Source organism: Dipodomys merriami, unplaced genomic scaffold (assembly GCF_024711535.1).
Source record: "Dipodomys merriami isolate MVZ:Mamm:240054 unplaced genomic scaffold, mDipMer1.0.p SCAF_2, whole genome shotgun sequence".
NCBI lineage: Eukaryota > Metazoa > Chordata > Mammalia > Rodentia > Heteromyidae > Dipodomys > Dipodomys merriami.
In genome coordinates this window covers 30,288,503-30,312,373 of record NW_027203381.1, presented here as the reverse complement: position 1 = coordinate 30,312,373, position 23,871 = coordinate 30,288,503, and the positions used below count along the sequence as shown (strand labels likewise).

The 23,871-nt window shown below is 38.8% G+C and overlaps 1 protein-coding gene across 1 annotated transcript in view; it reads left to right on the top strand.

Moving 5' to 3' along the window:
• The first annotated feature begins 477 nt into the window (after window positions 1-477).
• Dtna (dystrobrevin alpha) overlaps window positions 478-23,871 on the top strand; it is a 333,587-nt gene continuing 310,193 nt past the window's right edge. The window contains exon 1 of the mRNA XM_070029341.1: window positions 478-667. The gene's annotated coding sequence lies outside the window, so the exon portion shown is untranslated. The remainder of the gene's footprint in view (window positions 668-23,871) is intronic.

The following is a 23,871-nucleotide window of genomic DNA, read 5'->3' as shown; positions in this document are numbered from 1 at the left end:
CGCTGCTTGCATCTCCACTATTACCACCATTCCACATTCAAGCCTGGTGAGATTGCTTCCACGGCATTGTTTGAGTCCTTGGGTTTTGATCAAAATCTGGGTCAACATGAGAGGAAGAGGATTTTTTAAAAAATTAATACCCTGGCTCTGTTCAGATCCCCCTCCACGTGTGTGAGGAAAAACTGTAAGAAATCAACAAAGCAAATAAATCAAGCTTTGAAAGAGGGGGGGAAAATATCTGGATGGATTTTCTTTTTCAATGAAGAGCATGCACATGATATTTCCCTGGAGGAGAATTTCGGTTCAGGAAAGAGGATAGTGCAAGCAGTGTGAGTGTATATATGTGTGTATGCGCGCGCACGCGTGTGTGTGTATGTGTGTGTGTGTGTGCGCCGAGCGTGCGCGCCCGCGGAGGGAGAGGGGCGGGGGAGGCGGATGAGGAGGATGAGATCATAGTTTCAGGATCCTCAGGAAACCCTGGTACTGGCAGCCAGGCTCTGCTGTGTGTGCCCACATGACCCACAACTCTGGCAGCGGACCGGGCACTTCCAACATTACTAAATAATAAGAAAGCGGCTTCTACTCTATGCCCACACGTCCCTCCAGACCCACGGACGCCTCCTAAGAGTTTGGCGAGTCGGTGACTGAGACGCACGTCCATTCCAAGGTGTGTGCGAGGCGGCGAAATTCTTCCTTGACAGCTGTGGAGTGGGGGAGGGCGCGGGGGTGGCGGGGCACGGGGAGCCCGGCGACCGGTGGTGGGTGCGGGTCCCCGGTTGCTGCGCACTGTTCCCCGCCGGCCACCCACTGCCTCGGAGCCCTCGGCGGGGGGTCGGGAGGTGCACCGGGCGCGCGCGCGCGCGCGCGGGGACCACGGCCACCCGTGGCGCCGGGGCGAGGGCACCCAGAGCAAGGGCAGACGCCCGCGCGCCGTGCGCCCGGGCCAAGTCAAGTGTGGAAGCGATCGGGGAGCGCGGGCGGAGGAGGGGTTCGCCCCAACGCCCACTCACGGGGGTTTCCCACCTGTGCGCGGGCGCTGGCCGCGGCGGGCGAGCGCCCAGCATGTGCCGGGCGCTGCAGCCCAGACTGCGGCGCGGCGTCTCCCTGGGAGGCGGGCGGCGCCTCGGGCCCGCCGGGCGGCGGTAGCGGCTGCTGCTGCTGCTGCTGCTGCTGCTGCTGCAGAATGACCGGCCCCGGGGCGCGGGGCCACGCAGGTAAATTTCAGCAACCCTGCAAGGACTCCTCCCCATTTCCCTCGCCCCCCCCCACCTCCGGCCACCCCTCGATCCTCCTTCCTGGGTGGCGATGGCAGTCCGCTCCTTCGAGTCTCCAGATGAGTTGTGTTGTTGGGTTTCGTGCCCTTTGGGTCGTCCTCTTGGGCTGAGCTGGAAGGGAAGCGGCGAGGCCAGCTCCATTAGGGATGACTCTCACGTTGGGGGACAGTCTGCGGGGGGGGGGGGGGCGGGGGGCACTGACCGGGGAATACACGATGGAGGGGTGGAGAGGGTCTTTTCTGACCAGCGGCGTCTGCGCGTGTGGCTGAGCAGGTGGGGCTGGCGGCGGGCGGGGTCTGAGTGGGTGTGGGCCACGGGGGGCGGCGGGGTGGTGGGCACCCGCCTTGAATGTCTCCAAGCTTTTCAAGCCTGTTGCCCATTTCGGAGTTTTCCCGCACCGTACAGTGGGCAGGCGGGAGGTTCATTTGGTCGCGAAGTGAGGGATGGAGAGAGGTGTCTATCCAAAGGCCAAAACCACAGAGAGAGAGAGGGAGAGAGAGCAAGATGGCAAAAGAAGGGCTGAGGACTCAGTAGGACCATTCCCAGGGCTTGACATGCAAAGTTTGCTCTTTGGGAGGCTTGGGGAACAGCCTTGAGAAGCGAAGTCAACAAGTCGGGTGGGTGGGGAGCATATATTTCATGTACACTTGAAGTGAAATATACTCCCATTGGCTCCTTCTTTCTCTAGTAGAGGATGATTCTTCGAGTTGATGCTGACATTCGAGTTTTCCTGTCTTGATCGCTGGTAGTGTGCTTGTGTTGCCTTGTGAGCACAGATATTGATGAGACAGCGTAGTTATTCATTTCTTGTACATACATAAACCTTTTTTGTTGTTTGCTTTTCTCAAAGCAAGAACTTTAGGGGGAACCCACGTTTCATTGATCAAAGTAGTTTGGGTTTATTCATCCTCTTCATTCTTAATAATACTATCCACCTTTTTACAGGTGAGAAAATCTAGGTACAGAGGGTGAGCTTTCTCACCCAAGGTCATACAGCTATTACAGGTTCGAGACAGCCTTTATCAAACTCATCGTACATAAAAATTTCCACATTGGATATGTTGATCATGTTTTCAATGAAAATCCTCTTAGCTGAGTACATGCTACCTCTACAGGGCAATTATCTCTTTTATTTTTTTTTCTAATTTTTAAATACTTTAATTATAACCAGTACCTATTGAATAGTGTTCTCTTGTCAAAACCAAATTTCCTATCATAATTGTCAAATAGCATGTAATAGCAAAGTTTAAGATTTCACAGTTGAGATTCATCAGCAAAGTGAATTATTATAAAGCAGATGGCCAAACCTGTACGCTTGTTTACACAATTTTAAACTTCCTAAGTTATTAGTCCACCCTTTGTTCAAAGTGTGGCCGTTACTTTCATTAGAATACCACTTTGCAGAATTTTTGGACAAGGTTAATTATCTTGAGTCCAGTCGTTCTGACAAGAGCTTGAGCAGTTTTAAAAGAATTATGCAATTCTCTTTCAACTGCCAGTGATTAAAAAACAGGCTATATTTTTGAGGACAGTGCTGTGCATCCTGTCTTCTTGTCTTGTGTGCACTTTCCACAGAATTGTGAAAGAATGAAGACAGATGCTCCACATTTTCAAATTTACTCATTAGTTCTAAGGCAAAAGATTGTTAGTGTCTCCTCATGCTTTCAGTGAACCATCATGTAAAGAAAGGTTTCCCTGGGGGTGAACTCTAACTTGATATATTTATTGGAAATTTCCTGGTCACTTGAGCTTGTAATAGAGATTCATTTTTATTTTTATTTTTGTCAGTCGTGGGGCCTGAACTTTGGGCCTGGGTGCTGTCCCTCAGCTCTTCAGCCCAAGGCTAGCGCTCTACCACTTTAGCCACAGTGCCACTTCCGGCTTTTTTTTCTGATTATGTGGGTGCTGAGGAATCGAACTCAGGGCCTCATGTATGCAAGGCAAGCGCTCAACCACTGAGCCACCTTCCCAGCCCTGAGAGATTCATTGTCTTGGACAAATGTCTCCCTTAAGTCTTCCTCTGTTATTTTTGATTAAAGTAAATTGCTTCTTCTCATAATGAGTTTCAAACTTATTTTGATATAGATTTCCTTTAACTCTTTTGCTTTAATTAAATGCAGCATATACATTTTCAAACCCACACCTCTAACACTAAAACTTAAAAGGGACAAAAAGTCCAAATGAATTACATGATCATGAATACATGACTATGGGCATAGAGGAGAATAATTACCCAGCTCTTCAATGGATACCCCTTTCCTGCACATGTCTGATTGCAGCTACATCCTTATTTGGGGATACTAAAATATGATTCTGCGGTGAGAATGATTACATGCCAACAGGACCAAATGTTTTTGATGTTGATATTGAATTCAAAGTTTCCAAATCTGTTTTGTAGAAAATATTGATTGTTACTGAAGCATAAGCCTTGTTATACATAAATGTATCTTTTTATGTGTGTGTGGGGGGGGGGCGGGTTGTGGGGCTTGAACTCAAGGCTTGGACACTGTCCCTGAGCTCTTTTTTGATCAAGGCTACAGCTCTACCACTTTAAACCAAAGTGCCACTTCCGAGTTTTGAGTGGTTAATGGGAGATAAGATTCTCAAGGGGACTTTTCTGTCTGGGCTGGCTTCTAACCGTGATCCTCTCAGATCTCAACGGCCAGAGCAGCTAGGATTTCAGGCATGACCCACTGGAGGCCATAAGTGTATCTTTTCAACTGACTCAAAACTGTTTTTATTCTCTAGCTTAAGTTTCTTGTCTTAGACAGGTTATTTTCTTGCTACTTTTATCTCACATGGTGGTTCTGACCTGACTTTCTTTGTCCAAGTCCCATGCCCTTGTGATTTACAGAGAATTGTACAGTCTTGGTCCCTGGAGAGCTTCCCTGTTCTAAGTGCTGAGCAGGGAGCTGAATATCTGAGGTGGGCAGAAAGATATGCGAGCTCTTTATTTTGGAATTGAGATAAGTGTCCTGAGGGCAAGATGTAATTCTTTTAGAATATGTATTAGAAGATTTGGAATTAGACATGGGAGTCAGAACAGGATGACCAATAAGTGAGAAGTGTGGAGGAATGATGTGCGAGAAGGTGGTTATCAAGTCCCATGGTCTTCCTAAATGCTCCACTGTTGATTTTTTGGCATTAGAGTTCTTTCTCTGGTTGCTTGCCTTTGTTATCAACCTGAACACATGGATAGGTTCACAATGCTCCTACCAGTTCTTTTATATCACAGAGCATAGCTACCTTTATCCTAGGATTGTGCTGTTTGAAAAATGTTATTTGGGTTTAATGAAAAATAGTCCTTTTCTTTCATTGCATTAGCAACGGCTTTCAAACTAACATGTGGTTTTTGTTTTTGTTGGGAACATCACAGAATGTCTCAACTGAAATATTTAATATATATGTTTATTGGAAAGATACTGTACAGAGGGGTTACAGTTACATGAGTAAGGTAATGAGTACATTTCCTTCCAACCATTGTTACCCCCTCCTTTGTTTTCCCCTACTATCCCTTCCCTCCCCACCTACCCAACTCCTCCTCCCTGCCCCCAAGTTGTAAAGTTCATTTTCAGCTTTAGTGTCTTGTACATCTCATTGTTACAATCGGTCAACCTGTATCCTTATTTCAGCATTTTGTTACTTCCCTTCTCCTCCCCAAAATAGAAAAATGTATATAAAAGATGCAGGGCACTGGAATCAAGTACAGTAAAAACAGGGGTAATACCATGGGGGAAGAAAATACAAAAGAAACAAAAAAAACTCACATAGTACCTTATAAGTACATTGAAAACAACAGCAAGACAGAAAAAAACACTTGTGTCCCTATCTTGGGGTTCATTTTGCTTATATGGTCGTATGTATATAGCTTTTGACCTCTTCTGCTTGTCTCAGACATATATTAGCTATTGGAAATAAGGGAAAACATGGGACTAGGTTTCTTTGGGCCTGACTCCTTCACTTAGTTTTTTTCCAAGTCTTTTCATTTCCTATTAAATAGGGTGGAGTCATTCTTTCTGATGGAAGCATATAATTCCGATAGATAGATAGATAGATAGATAGATAGATAGATAGATAGATAGATAGATAGATAGATAGATCTTGATCCATTCATCTACTGAGGGATATCTGGGTTGGTTATGTATCTTAGTTATGGTAAATAATGCTGCAATAAACATAGTTGTGCTGGTAGCTTTAGTATGGTCTTGTTTGTGATCATTTGGGTAAATGCCCAAAAGTGGGATTGCTGGGTCATGGGGAGACTCACTGTGCAGTCTTTTGAGGAACCTCCATACTGATTTCCAAAGTGGTTGAACAAGTTTACACTCCCACCAGCAATGCAGTAAGTTTCCCTTCTGTCCACATCCCCTCCAGCATCTGTTGTTATTAGAGTTCTTGATTATAGCCATTCTAACTGTGGTGAGGTGGAATCTCAATTTTGTTTTGATTTGCATTTCTTTTATGCTTAGAGAAGTTGAGCATTTCTTCATGTATCTATTGGCCATTATTATTTCCTCTTCAGAGAAGTATCTCTTTAAGTCTTTAGCTCACTTATTAATCAGGCAGTTGTTTCTTTGAGGATTTGTTGTTGGGGGAGTTTTGTGTGTGTGTGTGTGTTTTTTTTTTTTTTTTGGTCAGTCGTGATGCTAGAACTCAGGTCCAGGGCACTATCCCTGAGCTCTTCAGCTCAACAAGGCAAGTGCTCTACACTTGAGCCACAGTGCTACTTCCGGTTTCCTGGTGGTTAATTGGAGAGAACAGTCTCATGGACATTCCTGCCCTGGCTGACTTTGAACTATGATCCTCAGATCTCAGCCTCCTGAGTAGCTAGGATTATAGACATGAGCCACCGGGGCCTGGGTTGGGGAGTTAATTTTTTCAGTTCTAAGTATATTTTAGATATGAGTCCCTTGTCCGTTGTATGGCTAGTGAAGACCTTCTCCCAATCCGTGGGCTAACTATCGTGAAAAGTATTTCTCCCTGGAAATTATGGGTAACAAGCAGCTGATTTGACTAGCAATAATATCAGCCATGAATCTCTACCTAATATGCATGTACAAATGTTTACATCTCTTCTTTGAAGTCCTTGGAAATGCTCAAGGAAGACAGTGACTCATTGGTGCCTGTGAAAGATATGATACATCATTTTTCTTCATGAAAAATTTTATTACTCTAATTTATGCTATAAAATAAAATGGCACAACCCTTGATTTCTTTCTGTGCAGGTTTTAAGTGTGTAGGTGTCAGAATAGAAGATATTGAGCATACCAATGAGTAAAATATTAACTGGTGTTTATAATTGGTTATGATAATGTGTCCTATTGCAGAGTTTTGTACATTAAATGTACGTGTGAAATATACCAGCTAAAATAATTTAGCTTATGCTATGGTAACAACGTCGAAATCCCATAACTAAAACAACAAAGGGATAGTTCTTACTTATATTATGTTACCAATATTGGCCAATAAATGACTTTTCTACATCTCCTTCATCCAGGGATCTAAGCTGATAAAGCTTCAATCATCCAGGTTATCTTTATCCTTCCTTATGGCAGGAGGCCATAGTTAATTACCATCCCCTTAAAGACTTCCAGTAGTCACAGTACTTGCTACTTCCTCTGTTTTATTGGTCACAGCAAACTGTATGACTACATATCACCTAAAGATGGAAGGAAATTACAGCCTTAACATATGCCCATGTAGAAAATTAAATTTATAATAATGCTGAATATATATGGGCAGTATCTCATAGAATTAACTAGTAACTCTCAACAGTTTGAACACATACAAATTATAATTTGACATGAAAGTGAGCTCACCAATAAGTGTGTCCTCGTACTCAGAAAATAAAAGACTTCTTGCATAAAATTACTAGTGAAGAAATCAGTGGGCAAGGCTGTTGTGAAATTGATGTTATCACTGTCTTCCAGCAGGGCTTATACTTAAGGAATAATGATATGGTTTGCTTTGAGTTAACTCGTGAAGTGGCCCATTTGACAGAATCTGCAGACTAACTGCAAGCGAGAAACAGCACTCAAACTGTGTCTTCTGAACTGATTTGATTGTATCAACCTCATACGGTTACAACTGAATTTTGTCACCTGTGCCAATATAGACAAAAGAATCATTCTGTCATATAGGGGTATATAATGTCAATTTAATGTTTTTATTTTCAATTATACACAGACATTGTACTCACATATTGACATGTTGAATTAAGATCCCTTAGATTTTTTTTCACAGAAAAGGAGAGGGGTAAGCATACAAATTGTGCTGTGTGTTTATGTTACCAAACATAAAATTTCTATAATTAAACTATAGCCAGTCTACATTATAAGTAAAATTTTTATATTAAGATGACTAGACATTCCCAGGTATAAGAAATAATAGAGACAGACCCCTTGGTCTCTTTTCTCCATTTTTTTTTTTGCTTTTCTTGCAACATCTTAAAAATGTAAGGTACAATGCCACAGTGAACAATAAACTTCATCACAAGTGTAAGACCTGTTTCTCTTTTACAGCCATACTAACTTGGCTCTAATAACTGCTATGACCTTAATTGCTTAAAGTCACTAACCTGTTCATTTCAGTTTTCTCATTTTACAAATATTATATAAATTCAATTAAATTTGGGGAATTGATTTTGTATTCACCAAAAATTACTTGGAATTTATCTAGATTGTTACATGTCTCTGCAGTTTGATGACATACATCATGCCATAGTTTAACTATTCACCTGTTGAAAGACATCTGGAATTTTTCTCAGATTTTGGCTACTACAAATATAAACATTCATGGACATGTTTTTGTGTGAATGTAATTGTTAACTTACTGGGAATAACTTCTCTGGAGTTATCTGTACACTTTCACATGAAGCAGCCAAGTGTTTCCAGAGTGAATGTTATGTTCTCATCAACTGTGGCTGAAAGATTAAACTTCTCTGTATCTTCACCAACATTTGGTATTACACTACTCTATGTTACCATTCTAATAGATATGTAGTGATATCTTGTTCTCACATTAATTTTCATTTACTCAATACTTCATGCTGGTAAGCATCTTTCACGTGCTGATGTGACACTTATCTATCCTCTTTGGTAAAATATACTTTGAATCTCTACACATCTTCTAATTGGATTGCTTGTAGTTCTGTATTAACTTTTGAGAGTTCTCAGTATAACTCTAAGCATTATTGTCAGATATAATGATAGAGTTTCTTGCATTCGGAATATTTATTTCTATCTGTCCTTTAGTTCCTTATTCTTTCCTATTGATATATGTAAGTAATACTTCACCAACATTATACATCTTGATTTCTGTATTTATATAATATCTTAAAAATTATATATATTCTTGTTTCTTCTACTGCATTTTCTTTTTCTTGTCTCACTGTACCTATACAGTTCTGGCTCACTCTAAATCTTTTTTTTTAATTAATAAGTATTTTTATTGTGAAGATACCATACAGAGGGGTTACAATTACAAAAACAAGGTAATGAATACATTTCTTATCAAGCATTGTTACCTCCTCCTTTGTTTCCCCCTCCCATCCCTTCCCATCCCCCCCTTTTCTACGTACCCCCGCCTCCCCCACCAAAGTTGCAAAGTTCATTTTTCAACATATCATCTTGTACATTTCATTGTTACAATGGTCCACCTGTATCCCTATTTAAACAATTTGTTTTTTCCCTTCCCCTCCACAAATTATGCCAATATCAAATACAGTGAAAACAGTGGTTATACTGTGGAGGAGGGACATACAAAGCAACAAAAAAATCACCTTATAAATATGTTAGAAACAATAGCAAGAAAGAAAACCTATTTGAGTTTCCAAGTCTTTCCATTTCCTAACAAATGGAATCCTATGTCATTCTTTCTGATGGAGGCATAGAATCCATTCATCTACTGAGGGGCATCTGGATTGGTTCCATATTTTAGCTATGGTAAATAATGCTGCAATAAGCATAGTTGTGCTGGTAGCTTTAGTATGTTCTTGCTTGTGATCATTCGGGTAAATGCCCAAAAGTGGGATTGCTGGGTCATAGGGGAGCTCTAAGTGCAGTTATTTGAGGAACCTCCATACTACTTTCCAAAGTGGTTGAACAAGTTTACACTCCCACCAGCAATGCAGTAAGTTTCCCTTTTGTCCACATCCCCTCCAGCATCTGTTGTTGTTAGAGTTCTTGATTATAGCCATTCTAACTGGGGTGAGGTGGTATCTCAGTGTTGTTTTGATTTGCATTTCTTTTATGGCTAGAGAAGTTGAGTATTTCTTCATGTGTCTATTGGCCGTTCTTCTTTCCTCTTCAGAGAAATTTCTCTGTAGGTCTTTAGCCCACTTATTTATTGGGCAGTTGTTTCTTTGAGGATTTGTTGTTGGGGGATTTAGTTTTTTGAGTTCCAGGTATTTTTTAAATATAAGACCCTTGTCTGTTGGAAGAAAGACAGCCTCTTCAGTAAATGGTGCTGGCAAAATTGGTTATCACTTGTAGAAAACTAAAGCTAGATCCTTATATATCACCCTGCACTAGAATCAACTCCAAATGGATGAAAGACCTTGAGGTCTAAACAGACACCCTGAAAACATTTCAGGACAGAATAGGAGAAACCCTAGGTCTCCTTAGCACAGGTAGAAATCTTCTTAATAGAGACCCAGAAACACAACAAATCAAAGAAAGGTTGTACAAATGGGATTGCATGAAATTGCAGAGCTTCTGCATGGCAAAGGACATAGCTGTCAAGATCAATAGAAAGCCCAAGGATTGAGACAAGATCTTCTACTGCATTTTCAACCTCTTTTAGATATTCTCCTTCCTTTGCCTTCTCATATACATTTATGTTGCAAAAGTGCATGGGATTTTGAAAGCAATTGTGTTAAATTTATATACTAGTTGGAAAATTGACATTGAACTCACGTATGTGGTTTGCATCTCCATTTTGATCTCTTTGTTTGATATCTTTTAGCAGTGAATAGTTTTCAAAATACCTGCATATTCCTAGATTTATTTCTATGCAATCTATTTATTTCTGGCAATGTATTCAGTTTTAATTTCAAAGTTCAGGTATTTCTTGCAAGTACATTGAAATTCAATTAATACTTGCATGTTTATTTCACGTCTTGATAACTTCTTAAGCTTATTTCTTAATTGTATTTCTTTTTGTTAAAGTTTTCTATGTACATCTTTATGTCATCTGAAAATGGAGGCAGCTTTATTTTCTGTCTGTATGGATTTTGTTTCCTTTTCTTCTCTTATTGCATTGGCTCAAACCTTCAACGTTATATTGAATATTTGCCTTCATGGCGACCTTTAGGGGAAAGAACTCAGACTTGCAAGCATAATGTCATCTATAGTATTCTTACAGATGTTTCTCATCAAGTGGAAGAATTACATCTTCTTTTTGAGCATTTTAAAAATTATAAATAGGGATTGATTTTTTTGATAGTACTGTGGGTTTCAAATCAAGATCTTACCCTTGGTAAACTGTCATGATACAGCTGAGCCATGACTCCAGACATGTTTTTGGCTTCTTAGTTATAGAATAGGGTCAAATAATCAGTTTGGGTACATGATTGAGCCACAACTGCCCACTTTTAAGCTTCTAACATTGATGGGATAACAGATATGAATTATTAAGTTCAACTTCCCTCAGTGACCATGGAAGCTTAAAGACTTTTCTTTCCAAACTGGCCTAGTGGTATAATCCTGCCAATCTCAATCTCTGATATAAGATAGAAGGGAAAATGAGCACAGTTTTATCTAGCTATCAGTTGAGAAAGGGTTCTTACTAACTACAAATCCCAATCATCACATTGCTACTCTCTTAATTAGGACTAGAGACATAAGCCACTAGCATCTAGACTTTTTTTTGTCGGTCATGGGGCTTGAACTCTGGGCCTGAACGCTGTCCCTCAGCTCCTCAGCTCAAGACAAGTGTTCTACCACTTGAGCCACTGTGCCACTTTGGGTTTTCTGAGTGGTTTATTGGAGATAAGAGTCTCATGGACTTTCCTGCTCTGGCTGGCTTTGATCCATGATCCTCAGATCTCAGCCTCCTGAGTAGCTAGGATTAGTGCCTGGCTAGATTTCCGGTTTTTAATCAAATGTTTTCCTATGCTAAATGATATGATTATGCAACTTTTCTTTAGCCTCAATATGATAGAGTTTGCTGATAATTTTCAACTATTGAATGACAAATCCCTGCCGAAAACTCTATTCAAGTCAGAATGTACATAACTCTTTTGTGTGTTACAGAATCTAATTGCTAATATTTTGTAAAAATAATTACATCTGTGCTCATGAGGAATGTAGGATAGAAGGTTTTCTTTTAATTATTTTCATTGATAACTTTGGTTGTGGTTTCAGAATAACAATAGATTTATTCAAGTGATTAGGATGCATTTCCACCTCTACTGTTTTCTGAAAGAGATTACATAAAATTGACATCAATTTTTCTGTTTTCCTTGAAATAGAAACCTCCAATGGAGCCATGTAAGCTGGGAGGTTTCTTCAGGATTTTTAAGTTATGAAATCAATTTTTCCTATGCTTGTAGTAGCTTGCTAAGAACAATCATAAGAAAATGTCACAGACTAAATGACAAACACAATTTATTTTTGGCTACAATCCAAAATCAAGGCATTGACAGATTTGGTCTCTTCTGAGGTCTTTCTCTTTGAGGTGTAGATCTCTGTGTCTATATGCACAGGAATGTCTCTGTGTATCCAACTTTTCTTATGAGTACTCTTACCATGAACCTTAACAACCCTTCTTAAAAGCTCTTGTCTCCAAATGCTGTTACAGGCACACATTTTCAACCTGCACAGGGGAGCACAATTCAGCCAATGATGCTTATTGTAAAGCTTATCTGTTTTATGTTATCCTAATTTGGGTAATTTAAGGTTTTTTTGGAGTAATTGGTCCATTTCATCAAATTTAATTGTGTAGAATCATGTGTAATCTTTTATGTCTGCAGAATCTCTAAGTCATATCCATTGTTTCATAACTGATGTTGATATTTTCTGTCTTCTTGTCTATAGTTTTAGAAAGGTTTTTGCAGTTTATTTATCCTTAAGAAGAATAAACTGTTTCATTTCTCTATTATTTTTCTGTTTTTATTTCATTTCTGCTTTTATAATTATTGTTCTCTCCCCTTTTCTTTCTTTGTGTTTGCTCATTTTTTCTTATTTTGAAGAGAGCTTAGGTGATTGTTTAAAGTTTTCCCTTTCCGCTTTTTCCCTTTTCTATACATTTAGTGTTCTAAATTTTTCCCACAGGGCACTTTCATACATATTTATATGTTATAATTTTTAAGTCAGTTTAATGCACTTTAAAATTTTCTCTTGAGATTTCCCCTTGATCTCGTGAGTTAAAGTAATGTTTACATTCCTAACATTTGGCGATCTTTATGTTATCTTTTTACTGTTTTTAAGTTTGAGTCCACTGTGGTCATAAAAAGCCTTCTATATGATTTCTATTTTTAAAAATAAGTTGTGATACTTTGTTTCTTAAAATGTGTGACATCTTGGTGTATGTTCTATGTGCATTGAAAAAAATAACGTATTTGATGATTTGTTTTGTTTTTATTGTAAAAATACTGTACAGAGAGGCTACAGTTACATGACTAAGGTAATAAGTAAATTTCCTATTGAGCATTGTTTCCTCCTCCTTTGTTTTTCCCCTGCCATCCCTTATTGCCCTACCCCCCTAATTCCCCCTGGCCCCCTCTCCCCCACCAAAGTTGTAAAGTTCATTTTCAACATAGTGTCTTGTACATCTCATTGTTACAATGGGTCAACCTGTGTCCTGATTTAAGTATTTTGTTATTTGATGATTCTTATATGTAGTGGTCTATGGAAACTGACTCAGACTGTTTAGGCTGCTAAATTCTTGTGATCTAGTTATTGAATTTCTGTCTTATCCTTCAGTGAAAGGGTGTTGGCAGTGCACAGTTATAACTAAGGATTTGTCTGTTTCACTTTACACTTCTTCCAATTTGGCTTTACATAATTTTCACTTTTATTACTTGTTGAATACATATTTAGGATTGCTAAATCCTCTAGAGGTATTAGATGTTTTAACTTTATATAATATCTTTCTATGTTGATAATATCTTTCTATGTTGGGCAAGTTTATTTGCTCAGAAGTCTACTATATCTAATCTTCACAAAGACACTCATTTTACATTTAGTATTTTCATAATATATCTTTTCCATCTTTACACTTAAAACGTTCTATTTCCTACATGCCTACATTTATTTATTCATTTATTTCTAGACAAAATATAATTGGGTCATTCTGTCAATCTATTTCTATTAATTAGTATATTTAGACCATTTACCTTACTATAGCTATTCACATGTTAGCTCTTCATGTTCTAATATTTTATTTTTTATTTTCTATGTTGTTGGATTTTTTAGGAGAGCTTTTCCCACCAGCTTGTTTATTATTTGTACATTTTTAAAATCTCACTTTTGTTTGTATATATGTCTGGAAAGTATATGAATTTCTATAATCATTTTACTTACTATTCTGAATATGTATCATACATTCATAATTTAGAAAGTTGAGAGAACAAAAATATTCATCCATATTTTGCTCAACATGTTCTTTTATAAAATTATTATTGATACTCTAATATTCCTCATTGAGTATTTTCCCTTTGTTTAGGAAATTTCATTTAGCCATTCTTTGAGAGCAGGTTGCATCTGCTAGTGACAAATAATCCTTGTTTTCCTAAGGACAACACTTCTTTACTTCTGAAGGGTATTTTAATTGATGTTGGTTGTATGATGCCAATTCTTTTCTGGTCTCCATCATTTCTGTTGAGATATCTAACTTATCTGAGGTGTTTTTCTCCTCTCGTTAAAGTATTATTTTTCTATTATGGTTTACAAGAATGGGGCTTTTTTTTCCCAAGTCTTTCCAATTCCTAACAAATGGAGGCATAGAATTCCATTTGCATATATATATATATATATGCAATGTGGTGATATATATATATATATATATATATATGAAAATGTGGTGATATATATATACACATATATATATATATATATATATCACCACATTTTCTTGATCCATTCATCTACGGAGAGGCATCTGGGTTGGTTCCATATCTTAGCTATGGTAAATAATGCTGCAATAAACATAGTTCTGCTGGTAGCTTTAGTATGGCCTTGCTTGTGATTGGTTGGGTGAAGGCCCAAAAGTGGGATTGCTGGGTCATAGGGGAGCTGTATGTGGAGTCTTTTGAGGAACCTCCATACTACTTTCCAAAGTGGTTGAACAAGTTTACACTCCCACCAACAATGTGGTAGGATTCCCTTCTGTCCACACCCCTCCAGCATCTGTTATTATTAGAGTTCTTGATTATAGCCATCCTAACTGGGGTGAGGTGGAATCTCAATGTTGTTTTGATTTGCTTTTCTTTTATGGCTAGAGAAGTTGAGCATTTCTTCATGTGTCTATTGGCCATCCTTCTCTCCTCTTCAGAGAGGTTTCTCTAAGTCTTTAGCCCACTTATTTATTGGGCAGTTATTTGTTTGAGGATTTGTTGTTGAGGGATTTAGTTTTTTGAGTTCCAAGTATATTTTAGATATGAGGCCCTTGTCCATTGTATGGCTAATGAAGATCTTCTCCCAACCCGTGGGCTTTCTATTGATCTTGCTAGCTATGTCCTTTGCCATGCAGAAGCTCTGCGGCTTCATGCAATCCCCTTTGTCCAACCTTTCTTTGATTTGTTGTGTTTCTGGGTCTCTATTAAGAAAATTTCATCCTGTGCCAAGGAGACCTACGGTTTCTCCTATTCTGCTTTGACTTCGAGCTCTTTGATCCATTTGGAGGTGATTCTGGTGCAGGGTGATATATACTTGGAAAAAATTATATTAAGTGAGTAAGCCAGGCCCAAAGAAACATAAGTCCCATGGTTTCCCTTATTTGCAATAACTAGTACATGTGTAGGACAAGTAGAAAAGGTCAAAAAGCTATGTACATATGACCAGATAAGATGATGTTAGGTGAAATCAACCCCAAAATAGGGACACACATTTTTTTTCTTTCTTGCTATTGCTTCTAACATATTTATAATGTACCATGTGATTTTTTTGTTTCTTTTTTGTTCCTCCCCCATAGGTAACCCTTGTTTTCACTGTATTTGATGACAGTGCCCTGCATCTTGTATATATACTTCTGTAATTTGGGGGGGAGGGGAGTAAAGAAAATGCTTAGATAGGGATACAGGTTGACCCATTGTAACAGTGAGATGTACAAGACACTATGTTGATGACGAACTTTACAACTTTGGTGGGGGGGTCAGGGGGTTAGTTGTGGAGGTGAGAGGGAAGGGATGGTAGGGGAAAAACAAAGGAGGAGGCAACAACACTTGATAGGAAATGTACCTATTACCTTGCTCATGTAACTGTAAACCTTCTGTACAGTATTTTTACAATAAAAATGCACAAAAAGAGTAGGTTTTTGTCATTTTTTTGTCTTATTTTTCATAAATTTGATTCCAATGTGTCAAGGAATAGGTTTCCTTAAGCCTATTTATTTGAGGGCTTGGCCCATTCAGATTCAGTTTCTTAAGCTTCTTTGCTAGTGTATTTTGTCAAGTTTGGAAAGTTTTCATTCAATTATGTTTTGAGCACTTTTTGAATGCCATCTAATTTTCTTTCCTTTCAGGTCTCCAAGCTATGGACATTAGATCTGTTGAAATAGGTTAGTTTCTTGAGGCTGTAAGAACACATTCCCACACACTTGTTTACATTCCCCCATTAAATTTCTTATGGTCTTGATAGAGAAAAAAAATTAGTCACTGAACTAAAGTCAAGGAGGAAGAAAAGCTACTTCTTCTGGGAGCTTTAGGTAATATTCTGTTCCTATGACTTTTCTAGTTTTCAATGTCAGTTGTTTTCTTTGACTTGCAATCACTGCTTTGGATCACTCTAATGTCCGGCTTCTCTTATCACATTTTTTCTTCCATTTTGGTGGTCAAATTTCTCTCTGCCTTTCTTTCTTAAAAGCATCAAAGACACCCTCCCTATCTCATGATTTGTGATTTAACCACATATACTAGATTCTATGTTGCATGCAAGATAACATTCCCTGCTTCTTGGGAATAGGATTAATCTGTTGGATATTATTGGCTATCATTACGTAGTCTATCCCCCACAGGTTTCTGGGGCCCCATTCTTTCATTCTTCTTTCCTAATATAATATGCTTCCTCCCTGTATTTCAAGCATACTGCTCTATGTCCTCCCTCCCAACTTCTTTCCTGTTACTTCCATTCTGTTATTGTGCTCACCCACAGAACTGGGTGCTTTGTTATTGCTTTTTCCAGTTATAATATTTCTATTTCTTCCTATTTTATATCTTCTATTTTTTTAGCAAAACCTTCCACTCCATTTGTTTTAAGCTTGTGTATAATTCGTAATAATAATCATGTTCCTAGTGGCGCTGTAGCTCAAGTGGTAGAGCGCTCGCCTTGAGCTGAAGAGCTGAGAGACAGTGCCCAGGCCCAGAGTTCAAGCCCCACGGCCGACAAAAAAAAAAAATCATGTTCCTAACTGCATGTTGAGATATTTTTACTATATTTACATTAACAACTGGCAAACAGTTATAACATCTCTTTCTATACTTTCATTGTTGGCATCTGTTCACTGTTTTTTTCTTTTTCTTTTCTAGCCTCCTATCAACTGAACCATGCCTCCAACCTGTCTTGTTTTTGCATTCAGTTGGTTCTTGACCTTGATAGAATGAATAATTTTTGGTTTAAACCTGGCCACTTTCTTAAATGCTAGGAGGCTCTTTTGATCTTACTTAAATCTGGTTTAGTTGGAGTCTATTGCCATCACTCAGTGGACAGCATGGATTCGATGCTACTTTATCATCAATACCAAGTTCCTCACTCAATTCTTACTGACATCTGGATGTGGGTATGGGCTCCATGTTTCTACGGAGCCAGCAAGAAATCTCATTAGGCCCTCACTGATAACCCCTTCCCCTCACACACACCCTGACTCAAAAGAGTAGTGTTAGTACCTTTCTTGTTCTTATGAGGATCTCACTGATACCATAAAAATCATAGAAGGTAGCTCACTGATGGTTACTGAGCCTTATTGAGGTGCTGATACTTCACTGTGACAGCTCTCACCCTCCACAGAGGAGAATGGAAGGGGAGCCTTGGTACTGCCAGCTGGGAGAGAAGTCTAGGATCCTAAGCAGTCTCTACTGACAGCATACTAGGGTTGGGGAGTAGTAAGTCTTCATTACCACTTGATGGAAATGAAAGCCCAGCTTTTTATTTGACTTTCTATGACATGATCATGTTGGGATGGGGGAAGCTAGAGCACCAGTCCTAGCCAAGGGTGGAAATACAGGCTTTCAAATATCCTGTGTTGGTATGAGTATGTAGGGAACACAGTTTTTCTGTTTCCTATGGCTGAAAAAAAGCAGTCAGTTATTGCCTGGTATTTTTTTTGTCTTCTATGTTGCTCCTTTTCTGATCCTTAGGCCGGAGAGTGCATTCTTTGATTGGTACTTTTTGAAAATCTGTGCCTGTTGGCGTTTCTGGGATTCTACTTTTTTCAGACATATGAACCAGCACAGAATTTTAGGAAATTCACTACTTAGCAATTTCTTGGACCCTGGGGCTACCTAGATAGTTTCTCTTCTGTCTAACTTTAAGAGGTTTTGTTTGTCTTGTGTATAATGTTCATGTTCTGAATTGTATGTAGTAGAAGGAACAAGGAAAATTTCTTTTACTTCATCTTAGCAGAAGAGTAATCCCTGTGTTGTCTATGAGTATAAACTGAGAAGTGCCAGTCTACATTGAGCCTCAGGATGAATCTCAGCAGGTTACTGATAGTCTGTTCTCAATTAATTCATACTTTATAGATCACTAGGATTAGTAAGTCATCCTGTCTAGGATGAGATAGGATAGGCCATTAGACTAGGCAACATGGGGCCATGTAGAATACCTTGTTCTCCAAATAAAATCTCTCTCCATCTGGGGAAGCCATGGCTGAAGATTGGAGCAAGTATGGAAATTTTCAACACTCTGGGATCACACCATACTAGCTCATACTCTTCTGGCCAAGTGCTATTTCATACTAGGAATATCATCCACATAAAATGAAGTTTGGGACAGTAAATATGTGGGTAAAATGTTTTTAAGCTAGAGAGAAAATATGACACAAAACCCACATTTAAATTCAGAGGTTTACCTATAACAAGCATTCTTTTTCCTGTTTGATGCATAATTGAACATTTGAAAAAATGTATTGATAATTTACATTGTTTGATCAATTCTTGTATTAAATTCAAAAGATTGGGCAAAAGTAAATTCTTCCTGAGTCCAACATGGTGAGAAATGACAGGAAGGAAATCCCCAAAAGCCAATAGTATTGGAAAATCTCCCTAGGGGACTCAAAGTTATTGACATTATAGCTAGCTCTAAAACTCTCACTATTCTAAAGCAATGATTCTCAAAATGTGATCTACAGGCAAGCAACATCAGCATGAACTCTGAGAATGTAGCTTCTAACTCTCCAGCAATTTGTCTCTGTAACTAGCCCCATAAGGGGCTCTCATACCTGCTAAACTGCAAACTACACAGCTAATTCCTCCAACCACTATAATTTATGTTTTTAATTATCTTCCACTCATCAGTTTAGACCTTTGGAAAAATGTTTCTATTGAATTTAATACTTTTATACTTTTACCAGAAATACCTGCTCAATGATACACAGTAAAGAAAATTTGGGACTGGGAATGTGGTTTGGTGGTAGAGTGCTTGCCTAGCATGCATGAAGTCCTCGGTTTGGTTCCTCAGTACCACATAAACAGAAAAAGCCAGAAGTGGTGCTGAGGATCAAGTGGCAGCCTTAGCCTTGAGCACAGAGAAGTTCAAGGACAGAGCCCAAACCCAGAGTTGAAGCCTCAGGACCAGCCAAAAAAAGAAAAATGCATTACTTAAATCTACCTGTTTGTTTAATAATTTGCATAACTAATTCCTATATTTAAGCCAAATCTACTCTATATCCAATATTGCAGTTGACATAAGAAAATTCAAGCTATGTCTACAATTATCTGCTTTTGTTCCTTATAGCTACCAAATCTATGGATTTTCTAGTTACATTCACACCCTTTCTGGTGTTGACACCAGCCAGGAGGTATTGGGAGGCCAGGGTGGAGGCATAGCTGCATCTTGTGAGGAAGATGCTTTTTAGGAGATCTTGTCACACAAGATTGTTCGAGACAGATGCATATGCAGATGTCCAAACTCATCATTGTCATTACCACATTGGCTTCACCATGGGGGATTTGCTGTCTACCATACACCGGCACATTTCTCTGAGGTCATATGAGATTAAAGGAACTCTTAGCTGCGAGACTGTCCTGAGGAAAAAGAAGCTACATTTCTAAATAGAGTTTTTGTAAGTGGGATAGAGTTTCCAAACCCCAGCGTGGAAAGATAAAATTGGCAAGAAATAAGAGTTAAAAGGTGTAAAAAATGTTCTGTGATTGGAATAAAATACACATGGATGCAGCCTTGAAAAGTATTCTGCTACTCAGTCCGTGTGTAGTTTAATTTTGTTTTAAAGACAATATGTTACATAATTTTATGTCATCATTAGCAAATCAAGAGGATGTAAGAAATGTGTATTTGGCTAATAATACTGAGTCCTGATGACTAATGATTTTGCTTTTTGATTAAAGAATCACATTTTCTTTGGCATAATTTTAAGCTGAATTTCTTTTTTTTTTGGGGGGGTGGTCCGGTCGTGGGGCCTGAACTCTGGGTCTGGGTGCTGGCCCTCAGCTCTTCAGCTCAAGGCTAGTACTCTACCACTTGAGCCACAGAGCCACTTCCGGCTTTTTTTCTTTTTGCTTATGTGGTGCTGAGGAATCGAACCCAGGGCCTCGAGCATGCAAGACAAGTGCTCTACCACTGAGCCATTTTCCCAGCCCCTAAGCTGAATTTCTTACTGCCTTTAAATCAGAGATTTAGGTTTTATATACCCTTTTCTCCATACAACTTTTCAAAGGCATCTTGACCTTGAGTCAACGAGGGAAATAGCTTATGAACAATTTATCTACTTTTCATGGAAGACAATATATACTCTTGGCTCATAGAAGTATTATGTTCTTGTCCATTTGCTTGTCTCCACTGCCTATTATCATGGGCTTCTTCCATTCTTTTTGAAGTGTGTGTGTGTGTGTGTGTGTGTGTGTGTGTGTGTGTGTGTGTGCGCGCCTGTGCCTGTGCCTGTGCCTGTGCCTGTGCCTGTACATTTCATTCTGATTATATTTCTCACTTACTAATTTTGTTTGGTGTTTAAATGGTTGGATCTCTGGAGTGTTTGGGGGATAACTTTTTTCCAAGCCATCCTTACAGATTGATTGTTCAGTAACACCATGTGGGCAGGGAGGAGATCCCTTCCCTTTAAGATTTTTCAATGGGGCAGCAGATGTTTTCTTACCCATAGAGTCATACTTTCATGAATAAAGGCTCCATCCCAGGCAATACTAATTGGATGCTTTTTTCCTTGAAAGTAATTATTTGCATGGTCTTTTTCATTATGGCAATTAAATCACCACTTCAGTGCTTAGGTAAGGCTTAAATATGAAAGAAAGAAGAAATCAGATTTCACCTTAAATGAAGGGCAAGAAGAGGGAAAGTACTCATGTATTGTCTGTAGTAGTGGGCCACATTCTCCCCTATGGTGTTAGCTTCTATTTATTTATGCAAAATGGGCCAAGCAAATTCTTGTTCCTGCAAGCCGTTAAATTCTGTCTCTTCTCTTTCCATGGAAACACTGAAAGTAATGTTTACCATTAGAATGTGTACAAAAAATTTTCTTTCTGTAAGTGCTGCTAAGCATCTTTTAGGAAGTGATATATGAATCAGATTGATTTTAGCATTTTTACCTAAATATGAATTCAATTTTCAAAATAGAAAAATGTTTCAAAGCATCTGGCTGTTCTTTTTTGTTTTCCTCAATGCCGATGATGTAATGCCCTCTCATCGCTACTTTTCTGTTTTCTGTTGGCTTGATTGTGTTTGCTTTAGGTAACGGTTGTTTTCTTTTATACTTTACTTTCTAGGATCATGATATAATAGATAATATGAATTATCTGAATACCTCTAGTATTTCCTCTGAGATTAGACATCTGATCGAGAGTTGTTCCACACTCCTACAGTTGGAGTCTTGGTATAGAAAAGCAACTAAAATGAACACAATAAGTGATTTGCTGTCACCAGCCTGCCATGGAGTAAACAAACTGGCAGTATTAAGAGGCAAGTGTGGTAGTATATACCTGTAATTCCAGAACTCAAAAGAAAAAAATGGAAGCAGGATAACAAAATTGGATCTAAAAGCTGGAATAGGGTGGGGAGAGGAAAAAGCATAATGAAAGAGACAATTTGATCCAAACTCATTTTATGCCTATATGACTATATCACACTGAAACTTTCCTGTAAAATTAATAGACACTAAGGAGAAAGAGAAAGGGGAGAGGGGAAGAAGGAGAGGGAGAGAGAACAAAAGCCATGAATGACAGAACTGTTACATGGTAGACATGAAGTTCTGGGCTCTGTGACTAAGTTATTGGTGAAAGACAAAAACAGCCATAGATACCCTAAGAGGTACTTGGACCATACAAGGGTCCATACAAGCTGTCAAATGGGGAGCAGGATAGCATCTACTTTATGAAGAAGAAAGGAACGTTTCACGAGTAGTAAAGATGCAACAGCTTCACCTCAGGCATGTCAGGAGACATACTCTGGTCAAAACCTTATGATTCATTTAACTGGTTGTGATTAAACTACAGATTCTTATCTCAAATCTGCATTTATAAAAACGTATAGAAATATACAGGAAATATTTTTATTTCTAGAGAAATAGCTAGTCATTAATATGAAGTAAATAAGAGATGTACAACTATAACCAACAGTACATACATCTATATACATCAGCTGGATTTTCCCAAGTCCTCATGACAACTTGTTTCAGAAATTTAAAAGGAACCTTCAGTAATTTTACTGAAAGTCCAGTAGCTCTAACTCAGTCCTATTTCCTGTTGTTTGGAAAAATATCTGTGATACTTCGTTTCCCCCATGACTCTGTTCTAAATGTTTGCATCTATTAAGTGCTGATTGACTCTTGGTTCTGTTCCTGAAGCACGATTCTGATTTAGATCATCCTGCTGGATGTGTTCATGGTTTCTCTTTTTATTATTTTATTGTGAGAATACTGTACAGAGGAGTTACAATTACATGGGCAAGATAACGAGTACATTTCTTTTTTTTTTTTTTAACGAGTACATTTCTTATCAAGCATTGTTGCCTCCTCTTTGTTTCCCCTTCCCATCCCTTCCCATACTCCCTCCCTCCCCCCACCCGATCCTCCCTCCCCCCACTAAAGTTGTAAAGTTCGCTTTTCGACATAATGACTTGTATATCTCATTGTTGCAATGGGTCCACCGGTATCCCCTAGTTAAACGATTTGTTTTTGCCCTTCCCCTCCACAAATTATACCAACATCAAATACAGTAAAAGCAGGGGTTATACTGTGGGGGAGGGACATACAAAGCAACATAGAAATCATCTTATAAATATGTTAGAAACAGTTGCATGAAAGAAAAAAACACATTTGAATACTTATCTTGGGGTTCATTCCCCTAACATCAACTTATCTGACCTTTCATTAAAGTATCACCAGTTTCAGGCTCTGTGGATTGTGGATTTTGCTGTGGGTTTGGAGTAAGCAATGGAGTTGAGTTGTAGTATAGAAACACTCCTAAAACTCCTTCAGCCATTGCTTTTTATTTAAAAAATCCATCTTTTGTATTTTTAAATTATGCTTCAGCATCTTGGGAAGAAAGAATTGGGTTCTTTCTTTTGTTTAATATCTTTATTGATGAACAGGGGGGTTACAGTTACATAAATAAGGTAATAAGTACATTTCTCATCAAACTTGTTACCCCTTCTATTATTTTTCTCCACGTACCCCTCCCTACTTCTTTCCTTCATAAGTTGCATAGTTAGAATGGGTCCTTCCTTCCTCCCTCCCTCCCTTCCTCCTTTCTTTCTTTCTTTCTTTCTTTCTTTCTTTCTTTCTTTCTTTCTTTCTTTCTTTCTTTCTTTCTTTCTTTCTTTCTTTCTTTCTTTCTTTCTTTCTTTCTTTCTTTCTTTTTCTTTTTTTGTTGTCGTTGGTCGTGGGGCCTGAACTCCGACCCTGGGTGCTGTTCCTCAGTTCTTCAGCTCAAGTCCAGTGCTCTACTACTTGAGCCACAGTGCCACTTCTGGCTTTTTCTGCTTATATGGTGCTGAGGAATCAAACCCAGGGCCTCATGCATGCAAGGCAAGCACTCTACCACTGAGCCACCTTCCCAGCCCCAAAATGGGTTATTTCTAAGTGCACAGATTCATCTTAAAATGGCAGGTAAATAATAATGAATCACCTTTCTGACTTTCTCTTTTCCCAGGTTGGTCTGCTAGGAAATATTTTTTTCTGATTTTAGCTCCTGTTTAAATAAACCTTTGCTTTCTCAGACAGGAGAAGCAAATAGCATTTGCATCCACAAAACAAA